Source organism: Notothenia rossii (genome assembly GCF_949606895.1).
Source record: "Notothenia rossii genome assembly, chromosome: 6".
NCBI lineage: Eukaryota > Metazoa > Chordata > Actinopteri > Perciformes > Nototheniidae > Notothenia > Notothenia rossii.
The window spans coordinates 47771847-47787048 of record NC_136909.1 but is presented as its reverse complement, the minus strand read 5'-3'; the positions used below and the strand labels follow the sequence as shown (position 1 = coordinate 47787048).

Here is a 15202-nt window from a genome sequence, read left to right as displayed (position 1 = left end):
TGTGGCGCGAGCGAGCGAGAAAGCGCGCGCACCGGTTACGTGTAGGGTGGCCATCCGTCCGGTTTTAGGTCGGACAGTCCGGTTTTCAATGTCTGTGTCCGTCTGCCGGCGCAGCCTTGAGCCGGACGCTCATTTGTCCTCCTTTTGAGGTGATCCCCATTTTATACTTTTAGGGTATAAAAAAAAAATAGACAATTATACAAAGAAATACAAAAAATAAGTTATGTGTAAGTATATATCCCTGTAAGACTTGTGGTCTTACAAATTATTGGCTGAATGTGATGTCAAATAAATATCTTGTATTTCATTGGTTAATAAACGTAAACAATTAGCCATGTGCTTCTTGACGTCACGTTCACGGCATGGCACTGTGGCACAGAGTGACGTTAGCGCTAGCAGACTAGCTCATGAGCCAACTCCGCCTAGTTAGCGGTAGGTTAAACCGCAGAAATGCCGAAACGAAAGACTTAATTTAATCCTGAATGGTCGAAAGAGCATGGATTCCTCACAAAAAGCCGAAAGGACGACTTCCATGCTTTTTGCACGTTGTGTCGTTGCGATGTGGACGTAAGTAGCAAAGGAAAAGGTGCTGTCGACAGACATGCTAACACAGATAAGCACAAAAGCAACGATCAAAGCGCAGGTGCCTCTTCACTTTTATCGTTTTTCCGTGAAGCTTCATCGCCTCAAGATGACAAAATCTCCGCAGCAGAACTTTGCAAAGTTTATCATGCCGTCAAGCATCACCAGTCATACAGGAGTGTAGACTGTGGAATAAAAGTTGATCGCACAATCTACAACGACTCATCAATAGCAAAAGGGATGACCTGTGGAAAAACAAAAGCCAAAGCTTTGTGCGAAAATATCCTAGCACCCTACTCTGTCCAGACGCATGTGGATTACATAAAAGAAAAATGAACTGCATTATTCAGTGGCAAGTGATGCATCAAACAAAGGTACGATCAAGTGTTTCCCCATTGTACTGAGATATTTTCACTTTGAGGAGGGCGTGCAACATGCACTGTTGGATTTTTACAGTGATAGCAACGAAAAGTCGGAAGCTATAACAAATCAGCTGCTATCTAAACTGGAGATGTCTGGACTAGATGTGAAAAAAATGTCAGCATATGCAGCAGACAACGCCAGCGTTAACTATGGAAAACACAACAGTGTTTATCAGAAACTGAAACAGGCTCAAAAAGACGTGCTCGCTGCAAACTGTTTAGCCCATATTCTGCACAATGCAACAAGATATGCAGCAAGCAACTTGGATATTGACATTGAAAATGTTGTGCTTAAGGTGTATAGCCATTTTAGCATCTCAGCTAGCAGAACGGCGCAGTTGAAGGAATTCTGCGAGTTTGTGGAAGTGGAGGAATGCAATCTGCTGCGGCACGTTGTCACGCGATGGTTGTCTCTGCTGCCATCTATTGACAGAATCCTGAAGTGTTGGAGACCCCTGACCAGCTACTTTCAGAGTCTAGGTGAGGAGGAATGCTCCAAGATTTTGTGGAAATGCTTTGGAGAGGATGGCAACGAAGTATCTGAGATGTATTTTCTCTTCCTCAGTCACATTCTGAAAGTGTTTTCAGACTGCATTGAAGCACTCGAGGCCAAATCATTCAGCATAACCTCTGTGTTTAAGGTAATGACTGAACTGAAAGGGAAACTTGAGAGAAGGTTAAAGGACACATTTTTTGGCTTTGCTGTGAACAACAAACTCAAGCAGCTAACCCCTGATCTGGCTAAGAAATGTGAGGCTGATTTTCTTGTTTTCTATGAAAGAGCCAAGAAATACGTGAGTGAAAGGTATGACTTCTCTGAGAACAGCTTTCATAGTAAAGTGTCAAAGCTTGGCCTCACAACTGCTGTGTCCTATGGAGAATACAGTGATGCAGTCCAAGCCTGCAGCCTGAAAGACATTGACATGGATGGACTCTATGAGGAATATGGCATGGTGGAAGCTATTCTCAGCTCTTCAGAAATGGAAGGATGCCACAGTGAGGAGCGGTATCTGAAACTGTTTTCCAAAGCAGAAGTCCCACTTGTGAATCTGAGGAAGATCAGCGCCTACATCTTCTCCATCCCATGTAGCAATGCACATACAGAACGTGTGTTCTCAATGATGACCTCAGCATGGAGAAATGAGAGAAATCGTCTGGATGTGGACAGTGTCAAGGCAGAGCTGCAAATTTGTGTCAACTTCACATTTGAGTGCACAGACATGTACCAGAGACTCCATACAAACAAAAAACTCTTGGAAGCAGCCAGGAAAGGGCAAAAGTATCGTAAATAGACATTCAACTTGTGGTTAGTACACTAGAGTCTTATTGTGTTTTGAGTGTGAAGGATTCAGTGAAGCCAGGATAAAAACTAAAAGATAATCCCAAAGTGTCCTCCTTTTTGGTGTTATGGAAATGGCCACCCTAGTTACGTGTATTGTTGTTAGCATCTGGTGCTAGCTAGCTGCGCTAACGGATATAAGGAGCTTTTTCAACAACAAGGTGGAGGGAGAGTCCTTTGCAGTCAGACTGAGAGGCTGCTAACTACAGCTCTGGTGAGGTAAATTACTCTCTGAGTCTTTAGATAGTTAACTTAGTTTAAGTTATCTCAGTGGGTCTCAAACGGTTCGGTCACCATTCATGTAAACACATATTTCCATTTGAGGGGGTAGTGATTAGTAAAATATGCATGAATAATACAAACAAAATGTTAACTAGGTGAAAAAAGGTAAGATAAACTTGTTGAGAGCTAAAACTAGTCTTTGTTGTTGCCTCAAAGAGGAGCAGGGGGGAGAGGAGGGAGACGGGAGAGGCCGATTCAGGAGCCCAGACACACTCACAACTATAAATGAACCAAAAACAAATAAATAAACAAGTTTCAATGTTTTTTCATATTGGATATTGTATGTTATTGGTTATGGCCATGTACTTATGATTTTATGATTATTTAAATGTATACATTTTTGTTTCATATGGGTGTAGTCTCTTTATTTCCCCCTCAAAATGCACCAAATTGATGCATTTAAGTCCAACATTTAAAAAAAAATCTTACCGGGGGAGCATGCCCCCGGACCCCCCTATAGGATTTGAGGCCCGGCCCCACTGTTCCCAAATAGATTTGCATTTTTTTTTAAATAGTAACCCATCTCCATATGTTTCTTTTTGGGTAGTAGATTTAAACTGGAGGGCTATCACTTTGTGCAGCAACGCTATTGACAAATAAATCCAGCAAAATGGCACAAAAAACTGGTAGTGGCTTCATGGACGAGGAGTCATTTAACCAGCCAGTAGGAGTCAAGCTTTACTTTCTTTTTTATCCATAAAGAAAAAGTAAATCTGTTTACAGTTGTTTCATTATGGATGTTGAGAGGTATCCATATATCTCTTCATTTTGCTCTCAAAGTGCACCAGATTGATGCATCTAACTTCAATATTTAAAAAACATTTTTTCCCGGGGGAGCATGCCCCCGGACCCCCCTAGACTAGAGGGTGTCAGGTCCACTCCCCACTTATAAAAATAGCACTTTACCACTGCACCCCCTCTAATCTCAGATGCACCCTGAGTCATTTTGTTTAAGTACAGTGAGCCTTTCTAAAATATACAGTAAAGAGACAAACCCACCAGCATTATAGGATATACTATGACTTTGTGCGAAATACTTGTTGCTGATTTAGAGTACTGGCACCTTTTTTATTCCAATTCGAGCACTGCGTAACTGTGAACCAAATTTGAAGTCACAGAAGAAAAAAAAATAGTTGTAGCTTGTAGAAAAAAATTAACTTAGTGATGACATGTTCACTTGCAGAAAAATACATCTTTTTTAAATATATTTTCCATTACAACTGCAACTTGGTCATTACAACTTGACAAATCTGCTATGTGGCAGTATAAATAGACGAATCTGCGGTCTTGACTTTTGCGACACTTCTTGCGATAAATGTGTCGCAAAAGTAATTTTCACCTGTAGATGTGGGGGGGGAGGAGGGAGGGGGGTTGGAGCCAAGGGGCAGAGCTATCAGAACGACGAGGCTCGGGTGACTGGTGGAGACTGCGGGGCTAACGGTTCGTGTCGCTACCAGTCTGCTGACATGGCGCGTCAATAAACGGTAAGTTTTGCCCATTACTTGCCCAGTATTACTTTGAATATTATTATTGTGATTGAGGATTAAATCCGCTTTGAAGACCACCGTTTTATATCGTGCAGTTTAGCGGCAAAAAATGTTCAGTTAACCAGCTAACGCTAGCTTTGTTGAGTTTATGCTAGCTAAACAAGTAGTGGTTTCAGTCTACAGCAGTAATTAATATATTATAGCCTACTGCTTTGGCACTAACGGTTGATAACTGTCTATGAAAATAAAATAAATTGTATTGTACTGAAATAATGACAAGTTTTATAATTGTCTTGGGCTCCTGCTGTGTTTTTAAAGCCTTTATCCATGCTATTTTCTATTTATCTAACGTCGAAGAAGTGTATGTGAAATCAACCTCACAATAAGATGTGTGTATATTACAATTATTAATGTCATATTTCAAGATAATTACTTTGATATTACAATATGGTTGGTTGAGCTGGAGTTCATTATTGAGCTTACTCGTTTACGTCAGTCATATCTGAAGAACAAACCCAAACCTTGTTGTTTTTATTAATTGTATTACCAAATTGATATCAAATAAACAGTAAGCATTGGTAACGCAACTTCCAAAGTTACAGTAAAATAAAAAGGACCCTGACTCGGACAATACACAGTCCAACATGTTCAACAGAAGAGAATCAGTTATATTGTTTGTACACATGGTTCTTTACATATATATCTGTTTTTTTTAAGGTGTCCAGGTGATGCAGACAGGCTGGACCAAAGAGTGAGAGACAGAACTGGACTCCTCACAGCAAGTGAGTTAAGGATCTAGAACTGGTACTTAGTTTTAATGATACAGTCTGGTTATTATGCTGTTTGGAGGAGGCCTCACAGGTAAGAGCACTAACTAGCTACCATCATATGTACCTTAGCTTGACTTAAATGTATTAAACGTGACTTAAATGTATTAAACGTGTAATTAAGTGATGGCAAAATATAAATAACTAATGTCATGCAAGCGTCATGTCATTGCTTGATTCCAGAGTTGAATTTAGCACAATTGCATACAAACGTTAAGGGATTTTAAGATTCTGAAGTCTTCGTTCTAAATAGAAAATAGTATGGATAATTTACAAAGGCTTTAAAAACACAGCAGGAGCCCAAGACAATTATAAAACTTGTCATTATTTCAGTACAGTGCAATTGGTTTTATTTTCATAAACGGTTATCAACCGTTAGTGCCAAAGCAGTAGGCTATAATATATGAATTATACTACAACCACTACTTGTTTAGCTAGCATAAACTCAACAAAGCTAGCGTTAGCTGGTTAACTGACGTTATTTTGCCGCTAAACTGCACAATATAAAACGGTGGTCTTCAAAGCGGATTTAATCCGCAATCACAATAATAATATTCAAAGTAATACTGGGCAAGTAATGGGCAAAACTTACCGTTGATTGAAGCGCCATGTCAGCAGACTGGTAGCAACTAGCGACACGAACCGTTAGCCCCACAGTCTCCCACATCTACAGGTGAAAATTACTTTTGCGACACATTTATCGCAAGAAGTGTAGCAAAAGTCAAGACCGCAGATTCGTCGATTTATACTGCCACAGACCAGATTCGTCAAGTTGTAATGACTGATTTGAGAGGTTGTAATAACCAAGTTGCAGTTGTAATGGAAAATATATTTAAAAAATATGTATTTTTCTGCAAGTGAACATGTCATCACTAAGTTCATTTTTTTTCTACAAGCCACAAAACTTTTTTTTTTCTTCTGTGACTTCAAATTTGGTTCACAGTTACGTGGATATTTTATACAAGTGTACATTTGGTTCACAGTTACGTGGATATTTTATACAAGTGTAAATGTATGCACACAAGCTCAGATTTTTTTCTGAAAGTGCTCACATCAGGTTTTACACGCTCTCGCATTTTGCACCATATATACCTTCATAATAAGTCATATGTACTTTATTACATTTTGGAAGTAACTTACCCAACACTGGTGGGAGTTTATCTTTTCACAGATGTCCTCATAAAATCACAGAATCGCAGTTTTTAGTGAGCCGGTATATAATATATATATATATATATATATATATATATATATATATATATATATATATATATATATACATATATAACAATGTTCTCACTTCACTTGTTTTGGTAAACTCAAAATATTCCCTCCACTGTTCTACTGTAATTACATCAGACTGTATGTATTATTACTTACTTCAAGTTACCACTGACACTTGGGTCGTTTATTGACTGACAGCAGTGCTCCGCAGCAAGTAACGTCGGCCGACCACAGATTCATATCCGTATAGGAATAACTGGAATTGACATGTGTCGTTAATTTGGCATTTAAATACGTTTTGTCCTAGGGCTTCCTCTACAGTTATAGGAAAACACTGCTTTGGTCAGTGTTGTTAGTTGAATTGGTTAGCTAGCTAACGTTATCTCAAAACTGTCCAGTCATTGATAATGGCTCGCTTTAATCCCGTTTAACATTAGTAAACCCAGAACTAAATTCTTCCTTAGAGTTTGGGTCGACCCCCGCTTATGATGATAACATCAATTTGTGGGGCATGATAGCTCAATACTGTATGTATTTACTGTGATTAGACTGTTGCTTTTGCCCACCAGCGCTCTGCGGTGGAACGCTCATATACTCCCACCGATTTCTCCTAAAGCAGTGGTAGAGGCGTCACAGTAGGAGCACTGACTAGCTAGTTGCACAAACAAAAACAATTGTAACTTAAGTCATGTTCAATTTAAATTCAGCTTTGATGATTAACGATTTGATCAAGTGTTTGGAAATGTACTTCAATTGTATATTTTTTTAAATGTGAAAAAAAATATGCAGTTTGTGTAGAATTTTCTCAATAACAGTAATCATTAAATGTTGCCCATTTTCAAGTTAATTTACCTTAAAGTGGACCTATCATGCTATAGTTGAATAAGATACTGTAGGACCATACCTACAGTATAAGGCATATTTATACTTTTTATTTTTCAAAATACCAAACAGATCATGCATTTTAGCCATTCCTCATTTCGCTCAATTTAACACTGTCTTTGCATGGGCTGATTCTGTGAGAACAGCACCATCTACAGGCCTGGAATATGTACTACAGCGTCTCCAGCGCTTTCGAACGGCAATGTCCGTGGCTGTCTCCTCCTGATTGGTGGACTTGGCCCAATAGCCGTAGCGCCACTTCTGTGACATCATAGAAGTGTTCAAATCTGGATCAGTCTGTATCAGATCCGTTGCAGGCCCTTTTTAAGAGATTTGGGTATGGAGGAAAATAGAGAGAGTGTTGTGTTTTCTGACACTTGGTGAGTTCCCTGGAACACCGGGGGACACATATTCATGTATAAAAGACGTACAAAAGTACATTTTGCACAATAGGTCACCTTTAAGAAACGTAAACATGGAGTGAAAGTTTCCTCATTGGGAGCAACATGACCACAGGTTAGCCGGCTTGTTAGCCTTATTTAGCCTGGTAGCTTCAACTGAGCTCGACAAAAACTATTGTTTTCATATTGATTTAGTGGGAATGCTGTTAACAGCATTCCAACTAACTGTTCTTCTACGGACGAAAAGTTTATTATTATTCCGCCGGTATTTTGCCGCGCTTCTCCTCCCGCATTGAACATCGCAGAAACTCCGTTCAAACATCAAATGTTCAGCTCGGTCGGGAATCGATGGCTATTACTTTTCTCATTCATAACTTTCATAATTCCAGAGATACATCCCATATTACATCAAATTTATAACATTGAAGTCAATGGAGAAAATCTTCAGACTTCAACAAATCTTCATGCAATTCAACTGCTTACTGTTCATTCATACTTTCACTCAGACACCTCATTCCAACTTTAAAATGTTACACATCTTTCTGACATTATTCGTGTAAAACAACTTTTAAATCTGATTCTTACTTTTAGAGATATTAAACACTGTTCAGACCTTGTTTTAGAGGTTTTCTTCACATTTTACCATTAACTAGAGTGTGTGATGTCACAGCTAGAGTGGAGGACAGCTTGAAATTCGCATTCATATATATTTTTAAAACTGCCATAATTCCCAAACCCTACATTCCTGAGACATAATTTATCATGATAAACGTAGGAAAACATCTCGTAGCTTGAAAAATGACAAATAATTAAACCCCATTGTAATTTCAGGCAGATATTTCCTCACGGCAGCAGCCGCACACCTTTAGTTAAACTGCCAAAAAGGCCACATTATTAACCCGCAACTACACAAAAATTACACTTCAAATACTCAACTTCCTTGACATGCTTAACGTTTTGAAATTTCAAAGATATTTGTTACGGTTCTTCCACAAAACGTTCACATGTAAGGTTTATCTCTCATTCAGAACAATGAAGCCTTTGGTCTCTACAGAGCTCGTTAGCTCAACTATAAATACCTGTGTAATGGAACACGATGATGTCATCACTCCAACTGACATGCTCAGAGCAGCAGACTTCAGATAGCAGTGTGCAAACAGTGCAGCCGTGAAGACATCTACGGGACAGTTTTGAGATTTCTTCAAATGCCGTTGCCATGGTAACACAATGCTCGCCTTGAAACACGGTTTTCTCATAACTTCAGTGAAAATACTCCAAACAGCCTAGAACTTCACAGGTTTGGTAACAATGCAGCCATCAACGCATCTAAGCGTATGGGGTGTCATCAAATGCCGTTGCCATGGCGACGGACCACTCGCAATGAAACACGATGTGGCTGTAAGTCCCATCGACACGGTCCAATCGTCCCCCAATCTTCACTTGTATATCACCGGTCCATGCCTCAACAGCTCCACGCCAATTCTGAGATCTCACCATATGCCGTTTCCATGGAAACGCATCCCTCGCCATAAAACATGATGTCACTATAAGTCCAATGGACACGGTCCAATCGTCCCCCAATCTTCACTTGTATATCACCGGTCCATGCCTCAACAGCTCTACGCCAAATCTGAGATCTCACCATATGCCGTTTCCATGGAAACGCATCCCTCGCCATAACACATGATGTCGCTATAAGTCCAATGGACACGGTCCAATCGTCCCCCAATCTTCACTTCTATATCACCGGTCCATGCCTCAACAGCTCTACGCTAAATTTGAGATCTCACCATATGCCGTTTCCATGGAAACGCATCCCTCGCCATAAAACATGATGTCCCTATAAGTCCAATGGACACGGTCCAATCGTCCCCCAATCTCCACTTGTATATCACCGGTCCATGCCTCAACAGCTCTACGCTAAATCTGAGATCTCACCATATGCTGTTTCCATGGAAACGCATCCCTCGCCATAAAACATGATGTCACTTTAACTCCTATAAACATGTTCAAAAATTGCTCAAACTTCACATGTGTACTAACAGTCGGGCCGTGAAGACATCTACAGGACAGTTTAGAGATTTCTTAAAATGCCGTTGCCATGGCAACACAATGCTCGCCATGAAACACGGTTTTCTCATAACTTCAGTGAAACTGCTCCAAACGCCCCAAAACTTCACAGGTTTGGTAACGATGCAGCCATCAACGCATCTAAGCATAGTATGGGGTGTCGACATATGCCGTTGCCATGGTGACAGATCATTCGCCATCAAGTTAGTTCAGAAGTTTGCAGTTCAAATATTCTGCTGCTTTTCCAAGCCTTTTTAATTTATTTTCTTCTCTCATCACACATTCAAGCCCCCAGTGTTCATGTATCATTTCAATCTAAATTCTTCACTTTCTTCTTACACATTACATTTCAGCATATTAGCGTCAGATTTTCAGCATAAAGCATTCCCACTAGCAATTTCTTCAGGAATTACATTCTCTAGTTCTTTTTGCAATAAATTTTTTTCTCACAAAATGAATTTCCTTTTTGAGGACTTAAAGAGCCTGTGACACGATTTTCCCCCATCATCCAAACCTATCAATTTGAGTAAATATTGTCCCCTTGAAAACCGTTACTGAACTGATTTTGGATATTTGTACTTTGATAACCATTAATCTGCCCTTCAATGTTGACCATTTCCTGGATCTTCTTGGGGATTCTTCAAGTCCCGCCAAATTATAGGTGACGTCAATGCGGGCACAGCGCTCCAGCTGCACCGTTCAGGATCCCAGCATCTGCATGTAAACGCACGATGGCGCACACAGCAGCAAGCTCAGACAGCGGTGACAGTTTAATTTTGAACGTGTCTGAGAGCTCATATGAGGCTGAAGGATCGGTTTATTTTGTATCTGTTAGAAGTTTAGGAATTAGGTGCGTAAATATGGGCGATCATACGGTCATGTAGCCAGTGGTGGACTGGGACTAAAAATCAGCCCGGGACTCTCGACCGGCCCACTTCGGTACAACTAGTAAATTGTCAACGGGGGGAGTGGGGGATGTGCTAGTGACTTATCCGACCGGCCCACTTCGGTACCGGCCCATCGGGATTCGTCCCGATGGCCAGTCCGCCACTGCACCCAGCCCAGCCCACGTAAACTGTCAACGGGGGGAGCCTCACTGCGGGGAAACGGTGGACCTAGTGTCCCGATCGGAGTGGGAATAATAATAATAATAATAATCCTTGCATTTTATCCATTAATATCCCCAACATTGTGGTAAAAAAAACACACGTTTAATCCATGTTGGTGTACTACTACAACTAGTGGTGTAGTGGGGATGTTTAACTGGGTGGACGGGGTGGTGGGTGGACGGGAGACACTATGGACGCGCTCGTGAACTGTCAACGGGGGGGGGGGGGGGGGGGGGCTTGGGGACCTCTGTGTCGCCTGTCATCGCAACTTACATGATGCCGTTTAGACAATATAATAATAAAGGGCGGTGCCGGCTGTTAGCGAACCGATCCGGCCTTTCTGCGCGACTATCACTCAAATGCGGGACATAGTCTCAATGTGTGGGACGCGGGACAAATAATAAAATTGCTGTGTGTGCAGTCCCGCACAGTGCGGGACACCTGGTCACCCTACACACACAGTTCTGCCCCTCACACACACACGCTTCAAATCAAGTTGCATAAATGCTTGAGCTACGTTTTTATTATAATTACTGTGAAATCTGCCTATTATGTTTTCGTCATTATTACAACAAACACACACTTGCAACTGATAACACTGGCAATGATTTTAGATGTATTAGACTATTTAAAAAAGAAATCATGCTTCAAATAAGTGGGGGTACGGCGTACCCCCGCGTCCAACGCCCACTACACCACTGACTGCAACTACAAAAAGCTAAGGTTTGTTTTCTCATCAGGAAATGCAGACCGGCTCAAACAAAAGATTCTTACATCATCATCCTCACGATCATTTAATGTGTCATATGTTCGCCGAATTGACATGAAAGCACTAATAAATGTAGTTTCATCCACTTGAGTTTACAAAAATAATCGATTTGTTTTTATATCACATCCGACGGGAGGAAATTCAGCAGCTCTCACTACCGATTTTTAATCCTAATTTAATCATCATCTTCACCACGATCATTTATGTTTATGTTCGCCGAATTGACATGAAAGCACTGACAAATATGAATATACTGTAGTCAACTTCATTAAAACGTTATTAACGTGCCTAAACTCAGTAATTCACCATTTCTACGCATGACAACACACTTTGTCCGTGTTTGGCTCTCTCGCCGCACAGTGAAGCGTTCCCACATTGACGTCACTTCCGGCTTCCCCCAAAACCTCAAAATGAGTCGAAGGAATTTTCCCGCGATGTTCGAAATTATTGATATTTATCGGAACGGTATAGCTTTTTCTTTTTTAAACTGACGGTTCGAGATTACTAGTAGCCCACTATTTCATTGCACAACAGTTGTTGGGTTCGTGTCACAGGCTCTTTAAGCATTCACAAAAGATGGAGATTTTTTGCACACTTGACAGGTCTGGTGAAAAATTTGATATTTTGGGGTTTTCATAATTGGCGCAATCAAAATGGCTCTATAGCGCCCCCTACAAAATACTAACAAACAGCGTTGCGTTGTGCTTTCACCTACAAGTCTGACATTTTGTAGACATATGTAGCATGATGCGACGCACAAAAAAGTAAGTCGGAGGCAACCCAACAGGAAGTCGGCTATCTTTTTGGCAATTTTTGCCGTTTTCAGGGCCAGTACCAAAACTATCTCCTCCTACAGTTTTAATCGGATCGACTCAAAATGTGGCCAGTACCATCAGAAGACCTGGATAATCAAATCCACACGTTTTTTTTCAACTTTGAATGATCTCGACGTGGCAGTGAAAAGAAAAATCTCACACCATACACAGGAAGTTGCTGTAAAACGACCGTATATACTCCTAACATGTCCAAATCTCTCATGGATGATCAGAGTCCGGGCCTGAAGATATCTGCATGATCATAGTCACTCATCTACATAGTGCGACCTGCTGGAAACAGGAGAGTAACAACTTTTGGACTTAAAGTTTTCCTCCTCACAGATTATTCCGATCTCTCTGAAATTTGCTCAGATAAGCCTAAAGAGGTGTGGGAAGTTCCATAGTGAAAGTTATGGGTCTGTTATTGTCAGGGCCCATATTTGAACTAAAGGCTCTTACAGTTTTCATCTGATAGACTCCTGACTTGGTCAGTATCATCAGAAGACCATGAGGATCAAAATGTAGCGTGGCGGTAAAAAGTGTCTTTTGCCAAAACGCAGGAAATTGCTGTAACTGCGGTCAGGAAAATCTGATTCCCATGTAGGGAAATGTAGCGGGGAAATCAGTTCAACAATGCCGCAAAACGAAAGAGGTGGCAAGAAGTAGCTTATTTGCGCACATCTATGGAACTAATCGGGTTAATGTTACGGATTGGTTAGTGACCATGGTGATTCAGTGCTGCGTCTTCAGGGATCCTGGAAGTACCCCGACGTGCGTTGACTTGCGAAGGCCCGTTTATCGCTGCTTGCAGCTTTAATTGTCCTTGTTTTAGCAGACAGGCCTGCCTTAGCTCTGCATCTTTGCCAATTTTTGGATTAGGCCAAAGGTGAGAGTAAGACATCGATGTCACTACCAAGTCTTGTAAACTGTACTGTTCTGTAGGCTATTTCTTAAGTGGGAATCTATACGCCTACTGGCTGATTTTCTTTCCCTGTTTCCATTTTCTTTGGTTCGTTTGCTCTTTCTTTAACCTGTTAAACCCAGAGCCTGTTTTTCAGGTTTCAGGCTCGAAAATGACATTCCCAGAACAAATGACCATATCTTCCCTTCTAAAAGGGTTAAATTAATAATCTTTTTTCTCAAAGTAATGATAAACCTGTCAGTTGGATGTAGAAAAGTCAGATTCAATATAGATGTTTTATATTTTAAAGAAAATTCAGATTGAACATGGTAAAAAACTGTAAATTATAGTGTCCGTCCAAAACATATTTTCTACTTTAGTGAAAACTAACGTTGGATGATGGGTTAGTAGACAAAAAGCTTTAGGAATCCAAAGTGCAACATATAATAAGTACCCTGTATCAAGATTGATGCAAAACAAGTGATATTTGACATTTTTAGACAGATTTAGCAACAAAAAAAAAACTTCTGGGGCCATTTGGGTGGATTTTTCATATCTCTGGCTCCCCCTGCTGGATTTTGACATGTGACATCTTTTTCTAACCGTCAGAGCCAATGGAATCGAGGGAACTCCCACATAGTCCTTATTTGGCCATGTGTGTGTATTATACTGCCGCATAGCCAAGACCGGAAGCAGCAGCCACTCTGGTGGCTACCATGAGAAGCTAACTTTTGCTCTGCGATTTTTACATAAAAATGGAATTATGGATTATAAATAATTCCAATTATTGCCCAGGAACTTTATCAATCTATTGATTAACCGATTCAGCAGCGTTTTTTTCTGGTTTTAATGCCATTGAACACGTCTTTTGATCAGATTAAAAGCTACGGTGAGACGATCTCCCTAGAAGCTACGTAAAGGTACGTGTTGTGATGTCTTTCTTTGCTTCCTCTGTCGCAAATTCGGATCACTCAGTGATGATACTATATACCTAAATAATCTGTGGAACCTCAGCTTTAATCAGAGATCTTGTATGTGCAGCTACGATAAGTAATAAGGGTACTTTTATCTTGACTTCTGTGCCAATGTCCTGTAGCATTTTTCGCAAAGGGGTCATTTAGATGCTTCTTATGAGACTTGTGTTTTGTTTTGGTAAAAATGATTTATATCGTCAGTTAGCTGAGATTCTTTCTATTAATCTGGTATAACACATTAATAGGTTCTTAAATATTAAGATCCCCTGAGACACAGTGTCCTGAAAAAAAAAAACAGGGGCTTATTAATCAAGTAGGTAAACCTTTTGTTCACAAAAATGTGTGCGTGAGATTGTCTATGAATTAAACTAAAACAGAGCATTTTCTACAGATTATCTTTTTTTCAAACCATGTTATGTGCTCACGTGTTTCTTTGTTTGTGTCTATTCTACTGCCTGAATATTATGGGATTAGTTTTGTATCATAAAGATAAAGCAACACTTTCTCAGAATAAAGCAAAACTATGAGTTTAAAAGAAAAAAAAACGGAGTCAAGCAAAAGAAAATAAATTCAAAGATTAAACTATAAATTGCCAACAAATCATTTGTGTAATCATGTAAACTATAAGTATTTGTTCTTTGTTTTAACATAGGTTTTTGTTTGCAGTTCTCTTTGCTTCTTTCTCAATGATCAGACTTTTGCTCTCGCTGCAGCTCTTCTCGTTTGCGCTCCTTCACTTTTTGTTTGAGATTCTGACACAAACCCCCCAGGTATGCGGAACTTTCAGGGGTGCGTCCCCATTGGCTACTCAGTTTTTGAGTGACAGCCCCGTCTTCCAGCGATTGTACAGTGCAGGCAGCTGCGGTGCGGTAGCTGAGCGTGGATAGAACACCAGCAGAAGAACCAGCATTTTAATTATTATAATAATACAAGTGAAAATATAGTATTGATCATTTGTGTAGTTTGTGCTGTACTATACGGTCTGTTTCTTTATTGTGTTTATTGAGAAGTAGAGCTGTGCTATGGAAGTTAGCTTTTGCTCCCTTTAGATCAGTGGTCACCAACCAGTCGTCGGTCGATCAAGAGTGTGGTGCGGGTAGATCGCGGACCGTTAACCA

At 40.3% G+C, this 15202-nt stretch overlaps 1 long non-coding RNA gene across 1 annotated transcript in view; it reads left to right on the top strand.

Annotated features, from left to right (window-relative positions):
- Positions 1–4034: 4034 nt before the first annotated feature.
- LOC307042581 overlaps positions 4035–15202 on the top strand; it is a 29311-nt gene continuing 18143 nt past the window's right edge. The window contains exons 1-2 of the long non-coding RNA XR_013809169.1: positions 4035–4109; positions 4830–4894. This is a non-coding gene — a long non-coding RNA (uncharacterized lncRNA). The remainder of the gene's footprint in view (positions 4110–4829; positions 4895–15202) is intronic.